This window comes from Pistacia vera, unplaced genomic scaffold, assembly GCF_008641045.1.
Source record: "Pistacia vera cultivar Batoury unplaced genomic scaffold, PisVer_v2 Contig84, whole genome shotgun sequence".
NCBI classification, from domain to species: Eukaryota; Viridiplantae; Streptophyta; class Magnoliopsida; order Sapindales; family Anacardiaceae; genus Pistacia; species Pistacia vera.
In genome coordinates this window covers 384,208-394,864 of record NW_022196712.1, presented here as the reverse complement: position 1 = coordinate 394,864, position 10,657 = coordinate 384,208, and positions in this window count along the sequence as shown.

Below are 10,657 nucleotides of genomic sequence, written 5' to 3'. Positions count from 1 at the left end.
CCCAAGACCTTAGTCCAATTCCAATTGGGCCTACACTTAAATCTATCTTGCGAATTGTCCTCTCTATGAGTTCGGCTACCTTGCAAGCCAAGCTAAGCTGGGTCAAGCCCACCAGCCCACAGTAGTCCAAAATAAGAAGTAGAATCCTATTCTATTTCCACTTCTATCAAGATCCTGGATTACAATCATCAATGTTAAGCTTAACCCAATAAGGCGAGGAGATCCGATGTTTAACCCAATAAGGAAAAGAGATGATATCCCTTTCCTAAGAACGACTCCTTCACCTAGTAGGATTTAGAGTCCTACTATAATGGGAACCTCTAGGGTTCACTATATAAATAGGGGCAAATTCCCTTATTATGGATTCAAAAAATCACCCGCAATACCTATTTGCTCTTAAGTTCTTGCTTCCAAGGACTGCCACATTTTCTGGTATATTCCCTTAAGCCCTCACTAAATAACTTCCCTCAGCCTTGCTAACTTGAGCGTCAGAGTGTCTACGACAGACACCACACCACGTTTTTGTGTTCTTTGTGCAGGTATACTGGGTTGTCAGTGGCTCATATCACACAGGATCAATTCTCATAATTTGACAATAGATTTTACTGTCTACAGTTTGGCACCCACTGTGGGGCCCTACCAATCAGCTGATTCGCAACGACTTGCTACCTCTACTCCTTCCTCCATTCAACCACAATGACAGACAACACCGAAACTTTCACGCTCGATGTCACGGCTTAGATTGCTGCTCTCACCACATTGGTGCAAGAAAGCAATGAAAAATACCAGACATTGAAAGCTTAAAACGTTGCCATCCGTGTGGAGAATCAAGCCCTACAAGAAAAGGTAACCCAATTTTATTCTCTAGATTGGTCCTTGAATCAGCATCACGTATCTTCCTCTCAGCTACCCATCAATCCCCGACAGCTATTCACCACCCTTGACCATGACACCCTCTTGGAACTCTCTAGTCACAGTATAGCCCCAACAACAACAACACCCATGATCGAGCTAAGCCGAGCCACGTAGGCAACATATTGCCTACTAGCCCCTCAACCACCAAAACGCACATACAAGCTACCCCATTCCAACTAAACACCCCTTTCACTCTACCCCAAACATACCCAACGAATTCAATGACCGACATTTCTACTCAAACCGCCCTGCTTGGCTCCACTGTACATATCAATCCTAATGTTTTCCCCCAATTCCTAAGCAACCTCCATAACCCCATGCCAACTCCCCTTGATCAAACATTGACCAGAAGGCTTGTCAATATGGAAGCCATGATCCAACGCACCCCTGGCATACCCGCACCTCTTAAGAAAACACAACCCCAAAGCTATACTATATGGATTCACCATTCATAGACACTATAGCTGCCACAGAGATGCCACGAAAATTCACCTTTCCCAACATGAGGCTCTACAATAGAACCACAAACCCAAATGACCACATAGCATCCTATAAGCAACACATGTTTGTCGCGGCTATACCCCGAGATCTTCGTGAAGCATGCATGTGCAAGAGCTTTAGCTCCAGCCTCATGGGATCATCACTCCAGTGGTATACTAACCTCCCAAACAACTTCATCGCATCTTTCGTCCAACTGACAGACACCTTCGTGGAACAGTTCACCAGCAACAAAAAGCTGGAAAAGCTATCCGAGGACCTCTATCGGATTCGACAACATCGCAAAGAACCCCTCTGAGAGTATGTGGGACACTTCAACCGTGAGAAAATCTCCATCCCCTATTGCAATCAAGAGACATCAGTGGATGCATTCAGGAAAGGACTACTACCTGACAGCGAGTTATACAAGGAACTCACCAGGTTCAATTACAGCACTATGGAAGATGTGTTGGCCCACGCCTGGGTAGAAATAAGATGGGAGGAGGATGAGGCCCATCGTGTAAAAGCAAACAACATAGACGATCGTCTTCCCCATCGATTAGAAAGGCGCCATGACTCCAGACAAGCAGAGTCATACCGAGTAAAAAGGGGACCAGCACATGAAAATAGACGTCATTAGGAGCGTCAATCAGCTCGGCACACCGACAGAATACCAATCCAAACCAACAAGTATAATATGCCAGATTATAATTTGAATATAGAGCCCACCGAAGTAGTAGTAGTGATGAAGGAGATGGGGAAAGTAGTCAGGTGGCTGACAAAATTGCCAAACTTTGGGGCCAAATGGGACACCACCAAGTGGTGTGAATTCCACGTAGACCATGGGCATGTAACCGCTGATTGCATTGCCCTTGCCTAGAAGTTGTGGAACTACTAAAGAGGGGTCACCTCCAAGATTTTTTAACAGAGAAAGGGAAGGCCACCTATGCAAGTAAAAGTCGTCAGGTGACATCGCCACCTACTGATGGAATGTGCAGCGTGATATTCGGATGATCAAAGATAAGTGAAGTGAGTTACTCTTCGGCCAAGCATCATGCACGAGCCGCAGCAAGACCTGAACATCACCCTCCAAGACCATGCGTTCCAAAGCCAACAAATCTGACCATTGAATTCATTGACAACGAAGCGACACTGCTTTTAAACCCTCATCATGATGCACTCATCATTACACTATAGATCGCCAACATCCTAGTGAAAAGAATCCTTGTAGATCCCGGCTCCTCAGCAAACATTATGTTCCTTGACGCCTTCAAAGTCATGGGACTAGAGGAATTTAGCATAAACTGGCGATCCTGTTAGTGTATACTAGTGTATGCCCTAAAAACCATTCATGTTGTTGGTTTTAGAGCATTTTGTCTTGTATCTATATATATCATAAATAATAGAAGAAATAGTTCTTCAATTCATATATATAAATTGCTTCCTTTATTCAGTCATGCATTTAAAATAAAGTATGTATATGAATTGTCCAGATGATTCATTTAATCGGTAAATGAATTATCGAAAAGGGTTCCCTACGGAAGCAATATAATTTGGGCAACTATATTGCACAATAGGCATATCGGATGCTTCCGAAAGAAATCATGAGTTGATATAAGTATGGATGACGATGATAGTCATGTCACTAGGGCATTGGTATGGATTAGCGGTTGGTGAACTGTTTTTCGAACGTGACCGAATAACGACAAATCACTTGAAAAAGCATATAGTCAATGATTTATCGTTTGGTTATATCAGTGCACGATGTAGTCCTTTGACCTGAGACATTATAGTCGGATCCGATACAAATGCGTATGGTTCATATGGTGTATAAGTACGAGACTAATCATGTTTCGTATAATAAAGCCTATTTGGTCATGCGTTGTTTGTATGCGGAAACGAACGATGGTCAAGAGGGGATCCATTGACTCGAAAATATAGGATCAGGAATATCGCTGACTCCATCCGGATTCGAGTTCCTAGACGAACATCGATAAATGTCGGAAAATAGAATCTCTGGCCAGAGTCTATTATTAGTCATACAAAAGGAAGTTTGTGATGACGAGTTCCGGACATATTGATCGATGATTTGGTAGAAGATCGAGTTTAAGATTTTTGAAGTTTCATAAATCCGTGCTTAATCAGGATATTTCAATGGAGGGACTTTACCTGCATGGTATGTATGATCTGAAATGGGTTCGATGAAGTATTTCTTCATCGTGGTTTAGGGACTATGGCACATTGCTAGATGTTTACCATAGTCGTTGGGCCTCCAGACAGGTTTTCGGATTCATCCAGAACCGGGTCACTGCTAATCCATGATAGACCTACATGGTCACACCAATAGCCTTGAGAAGTTAGAGAATGATGAGAGAGAGAAATGATTATCCGAAGAGGGCTAGACCTTCCGTGGGTAATGACGAGATTTCTATGGTAATAGTTACATAGAAAATTGTTTGTGACATTTTAAGGTTAAAATAGTCAAGCAATAATTAATTATATTTAATTATTATATCTTAAAGCGTTAAGATTAATGAGATGAACGAAAATAACCTTTTAATAGTTAAAGGGTAAAAGGCTAAATTTATGGGTTGTTAATGTAAACTAGTTTAGTTTACATGGACCCTTGAATAATATTGATTATTCAAAGGGTGACATAATAAATTTAATAAATACTTGGGCTCTCTTTTTAAAATAAGATTTTATTGGGCTTGGAAGTGAAAACCAAATAATTGCAAAATTGCCCAAGTATATATAAATGCAAAAGGTTGCATTTTAGTTCATAACACACATTGTTCACTCAAAGCAAAACTAAAACTCTCTCTCAAAGCCACGACCCCTCTCTAAACCTCTCAAGGTGGTGTTAAAGTGTGGAGGTCTCATTACTTTGAGGCTAATCTTCATCAATCCAAAGCAAAGGAGTAGGTATAATCTCTTTTCCAAGCTTTGTTTGAAAACTGGTTTTTGAAATCCATCCTTTTATGCTTTCACTCTTCATCTCCACCACTCTTCATGCATGCTGATCTTTCAGATCCACGCTACTCGTTGGATTCAGTTCGGAGCAGAAGTACACCAAGGGGGAAATTGCTCTGCCAGTCTATGTTAAAGGGATTAATCTCCAAACCATTTTCATGATAGTGGACACACCTTCCCGATACAATGTGATATTAGGCCGACCATGGATCCACGACATGCGATCTATTCCATCCACATTCTACCAGACCATCCGGTTCCCCACGAAATGGGGCATTAAGGAGATAAAAGGGGATCAGAAAGCATTAAGAGATTGCTACTAGAATGCCTTCAAAACTAAGTAGGGAAATACGTAGCAATTACAGTCCCACATGACTAGAGGATTCGAACGAGACGAACCAATAGTTGAAGAGTTAGACAAAGTGTAGTTGGACCCGGATAACCCAGACCGCAAAACTCAGATGGGGGCGCAACTCCAATTTGATATCTGAGAGAAGCTGGTGGACTTCGTCAAAGAGAACTAAGATTGTTTCGCCTAATCCTACGCTGACATGACGGGAATCAATTGCGAGGCCATCGTCCATCAGCTAAACTTCAACTCAGATCACCCCCCAATGAAGCAGAAGAGAGGAAATTTGCCCTTGAGAGGAACAAGGTCATTAATGAGGAGGTAGAGAAGCTGCTGGGTAATGGCTTTGTTCAAGAGGTTTATTATCCAGACTGGTTGGCAAATGTGGTGGTTGTCCAAAAGAAAAATGGGAAGTGGAGAGTCTGCATTGACTTCGCAAACCTGAACAAGGCATGCCCGAAAGACTTCTTCCCTCTCCCCTATATAGATACGTTGGTAGATGCGACTGCTGGGCATAGCTACTAAGCTTCATGGATGCCTTCTCGGGTTGTAATTAAATACTGATGCATTTAGAAGACCAAGAAAAAACTGCCTTCATCATCGAGAGGGGAATTTACTGTTATAAGATAATGCCGTTTGGCTTAAAGAATGCCAATGCCACCTACCAATACCTTGTGAACAAGATGTTCGCCAATTTGCTAGGGGACTCCATGAAAGTATATGTCGACAACATGTTGATGAAATCTTTGATCGCCAAGTAGCACCTCGACCACCTCAGACAAGCCTTTGAGCTGCTGCGAAAATATAACATGAAGTTGAACCCAGCCAAGTGCTCATTTGGCGTCTCATCGGGAAAATTCCTTGGCTAAATGGTGACATAGCGTGGAATCAACGCCAACCCAGATCAAATTAGGGCGGTCTTGAACATTTCATCTCCTACATGCATCAAAGATGTCTAACGCCTCATAGGGAGAATAGCCACATTGACTCGATTCATCTCTAAGTCGGCAGATAAGTGCCACATTTTCTTTACTTCCCTCAGAAAGTTAAAGAAGTTCGAGTGGACCCCAACATGTGAAGAAGATTTGGCTCACCTGAAAAGGTATCTAACATCACCCATTTTACTTTCCAAACCGAAAACAGGGGAACGACTTTATACCTACTTAACTGTATCAGAATGCGCCATCTTCGCCCTACTAATTCGAGAAGAGGGGAGAAAACAACTGCTAGTATACTACACCAGCAAGTCTCTGCTTGATGTCGAGATACGGTACAACCAACTCGAAAAACTGGCATTAGCCCTGATCACCGTTGCATGGAAGCTAAGACCATACTTCCAATGTCACCCCATCATAGTCTTGAATTCCTACCCTTTGAAGAAAATACTCCACAAACTTGATCTCTTAGGTCGGCTCATTTAGTGGGCAAGAGAATTAAGCGAGTTTGATGTCTCATTCCAACCCCACACTGCAATCAAATCTCAACCTAGCACTTCTGTTCAGGTGAAAAAGGAGTTCCTTTGTTTGGAAGATAATGTACCGACCAAATGGACTCTAGTTGTAAACAGATCAAGCAACACCAATGACAATGACTTAGGACTAGTCCTCACATCGCCAAAGGTGACATTTTTCAACAGTCCGTACAGTGCAACTTCAAAGTAACAAACAAAGAGGCCGAGTACCAAGCATTGATCACCTCCCTCTCTCTTGCTAAGGGAATGGGGATAAAAAAATTGGAGGTTAAATTAGAATCACAACTGGTGGTAAATCAACTTCAAGGCTCCTATTAAGCATGAGACATGAAGATGACCTCGTACCTCAACCTGGCTAAAAAGCTGCAATAATCCTTTGAGGAAATCACCGTCACCTAAGTCCCTAAGGCCGAAAACACTCATGCAGATGCTTTAGCCAACTTGGCTTGGCCTTGTGAACCATTTTGCCAACATCAATTTTGCTGGTACACCTGCATACGCCAGCCATCGCGGTCGGCTCGGCTGAGATCTCACCAATCAACTCCAAGGAGTCATGGATGACACCCATCCTCCACTACTTGGAGAGTGACGAGCTCCCATCAGACAAAAATGAAGTACGCCGGGTAAAAGCCAAGACGACTCGGTTCACTGTCCACGACGACCGCCTACTCCGAAGATCCTTCTTGGGACCGTACCTAAAATGTATCACCCCGGCATAAGCAAAGTATGTGCTTGTAAAGCTCATTGATGGTGAATGCGGCAACCACGCCGGGGATGCAGCCTTGCCAACCAAGCTCTCATAGCGAGCTATTACTGGCCAATGATGCGTGCTGACTTGGCTGGCGTTTTAAGCGGTGCGACAGCTGCCAACGCTTTGCACCAACATCGCACCTTCCTTTGGAAAGGCTCAACTCCCCCCTTACCCCTTGGCCTTTTATGAAGTGGGGAATAGACATAGTAGGCAAACTCATAACTGCACCAGGGCAGCGAGTCTTCATGCTCGCGGTAACTAACTACTTCACTAAATGGATCAAGGCCGAAGCCTTCGCCAAAGTCAGAGACTGGAAAGTGAAAAGCTTCATGTGGAGGAACATCATATGCCAGTTCAACCTGCCGAATGAGATTGTCACTGATAACGGCTCCCAATTCATAAGCTCTTGCTTCCAAGATTTTTGCAAGATGTGGGGGATCAAACTAAGCTTCTCCATACCACGTTACCCTTAAGCGAATAGGCAAGCTGAATAATCCAATATGACCATCCTCCAAACAACGAAGAGAAGACTCCAAAAGGTTAAGGGAGCTTGGGCAGAAGAGCTCCTAAGAGTACTTTGGTCTTATCGCACCACGGTTCGGTCTTCCACAGGAGAAACACCCTTCTTATTGGCATATGGTTCAGAAGTAGTAATCCAGGTAGATGTATCGATCTCATCGGCTCAGCTCCATTAGACTGACGACGATGCCAATAAGCAACAGTTTTGCCATAACCTTGACATTGCCGACGAATTAAGGGATCAAGCTCTCATATTAACACCATATATCAGTAAAAGATGGCTCAACATTACAACAAGAATGTCTGAGCTAGAGTTTTCAAAGTCGGCGACTGAGTTCTGCGTCAAGTGTTCTAGAACAAGAGAGTATTAAGAGCCGGCAAGCTCGGGCATTACAAAATTACCAAGGTGGTTGGGAAATGGGCCTATCAACTACAAACGTTGGAAGGTAAAAACATCACTAATAGTTGGAACGCCATCCACTTGAAGGCTTATCATTTTCGAAGCAATTCGGCTCGACTCTACCACCCATAGCATCTAGGAATTCTATACAATAGGGGATGAGGTGGGCCTATCCACTCCCCCTCAGCTTGTTAGAAATTTTTTTGTTTTTAAGATTGTTTTCATATTCAATAAATTGAGCTATTATTCAGTTATGCAAGTATTGAAGTATTTTTCACAATAAACGCCCTAAGGGTCGTAGGGAACATTCCCTTCATACAAAGTCAAGGTCTTAAGCAGTTAGACATCCACAACACTAAGCAACTAATGAAAAAATTACTAACATCAAAAAAAGGAATAAACGGAGCTGAGCCTTGTCACAAAATGAAAAAATGCCCCAAGGGCTTGGGGCTAAATCCATCACCATCCAATGCTCCAGGTACTTACAAAAATTAAAACGTGCACTCAGCACTTACAAAAAACAAAATCTTGTTGCTCAGCTCGGTACCATCCTCAGTTGGTTGAGTCCCTGATGTGACTGTCTCCTCGACCGGCTCTTTCAATCTGTCGCCCGATTCTCATATTCAATCTCAGAAGTAACAAGACCAACTTCACGACTATTCAGCTCGGACTTAAGTCCCTGTTCGGCAAGAAAGGCCTTGTACTCTGCAATGTCTTCATTCGGCTCTCACTCGCCTTGCTTCCCTTATCTAAACTCCTCTATCAGCTTAGAACGGGTCTTAAGAATTGCCTTGATGGAGACAGACTCCAATCTCCCAATCAAGGAAGCCTTCTCAACCTCCCATTTGGCTCAGGCATTCTGCAATTGGCGAGCGAGATCCGTACAAACCTTTCCCAATTCCTTCTCCCTTTCCTAACTGAGCCGCAACTTCCACCCAACTCGGAGTTGGATTCACTCAACTATCTAACACGCCTTTCCAGATCCTTGTTCCTTCTTTCTTGTGAGGTGATTAGCTTCCGAAGATGGGCACCACCAAAAAGAGCCTGCAACGAAAAAGAAGGGCAACGAATTAAACTAAGTCAAAAAGCAAGAGAAAAATAGGGGCAAAACAAACTTTCGAATACCTGGAAGAGACGCGTCATCGTCCAATCGGTCATCTGCGACACACCAATCCTCCCAAGCTGATGTTCATCTTCAGGCAACGGGAAGAAATCCAACACGACTCTAACAAAAGAGGTGTTGGAATAGGCTGAAGCATCGGATGAGATGACGATCTTCACACTACCATCATTTGGCACCACCACAGTTGAAGTTGATGCCACCCTTTGAGTAGAAAGAGACAATGTTCTAAGAACTGGACCGGACAATTTGGTCGGACAGGTTCAACCGGGAGTCGACGGTATTTCCAGTCTGGTATCTCATAAAAACCACCATTTTCCTTTAAACCGGAGTGAGCCAAGGCTCGACTATCGGAATGCTGTCGAGTGGCGGTCCAATCGCCACTCAATCCTGCTGGATTCCGGCATCGTTCGATGGCGAAAACACCACCATTCGACGTGACAACTTCTCCATGACAAAACCTAACCATTTTCAGTCGCCGTCATCTAGCCTTTGTCGCTCGACATCCACCTAAAGTTCACGCGACTGTCGGGCTTCTTTTGTTGATTATGGCAAGTTTCGACGCCGATGGAACTCCCTAGCTCCACTATCAGATTCGCCAAAACCTATGCATCAAAAGCCTCATGATTCCAACTTCGACTGGCCGTTGATTGTCGTTACTCCCACCATTCACCAGTTTCTTCACGCGACAGGGGTGTTTTAGACAGATTTCAAACCTTAAGGGAGTATCATAGGGGTATTTTTGATGAAATGTCAAACCTTCAGGGACTAAAATAACTTTACAAAATACGGTCCAACCGACCAATCCAATCAGTCAAACCGAAAACCAGACCTTTGAATGGGTCATAGTCTGGTCCAGTTTTTGGAGCATTGGAAGGTGACACACGACTCGGACTCGTATCAATTGCTGTCGCAGAACTTCTACCTAACTTTGTCCTCTTCTGTTTCTTCACCGACTTGGTCTAGCGCCTCTCCTTAATCTCCTTGACAATTGGAACCTTGAACTCACTCGACATCGTTTCTTCTACAAGGTACAATTCCTTAGTAGTTAGTGGATGGCATATAGATCTACCAAAGACGACGAGGTTGCTCTACCAGACCAATAGGATATATAGTAATGGGTTCCCAAGCAAAAGCAAGGTACCTTGCTACACCTCGGACATGTGTCTCCACAAAAGGCTCCTTCGTAGATGCGCCTCGTCTAACACTTGGCAATAATTTCGTTCTTCTTCCGATAAAGCAAGGATAGCTCCACTCTTCTTCTCGACACGGAGTCCCGACAATGCTTTATTATAATTCAAATCTGCAAAAGAAGAAACAATGAGATTTAGTACACCAACACTTAGCTAAAATAAAATCTCCTCACTTATCATTTGCTAGAAGAAAGGAATGCCCTCGGCTCCACCTTCCTTGAAAACCAAGTCACCCTTCATGAAGAAGTAGTCATCCTTTTATTTCTTGTCATACCCGGTTACCAAGTGCCTCCGACCATGCCGTAGCATAAAAAGGTACCTATATCTCTCCTTATCATGCTCCTTTAGATAATATGAGTAAAGCAGATCCATTGCTCTAAATTCTATATGGAGTTGTGTACATAGACACTCGATGGACATGAATAGCTACCACACGTTCGGCATCAATTGGCTTGGAGCAATGCTATAGTGACTTAATACTTCACGTAC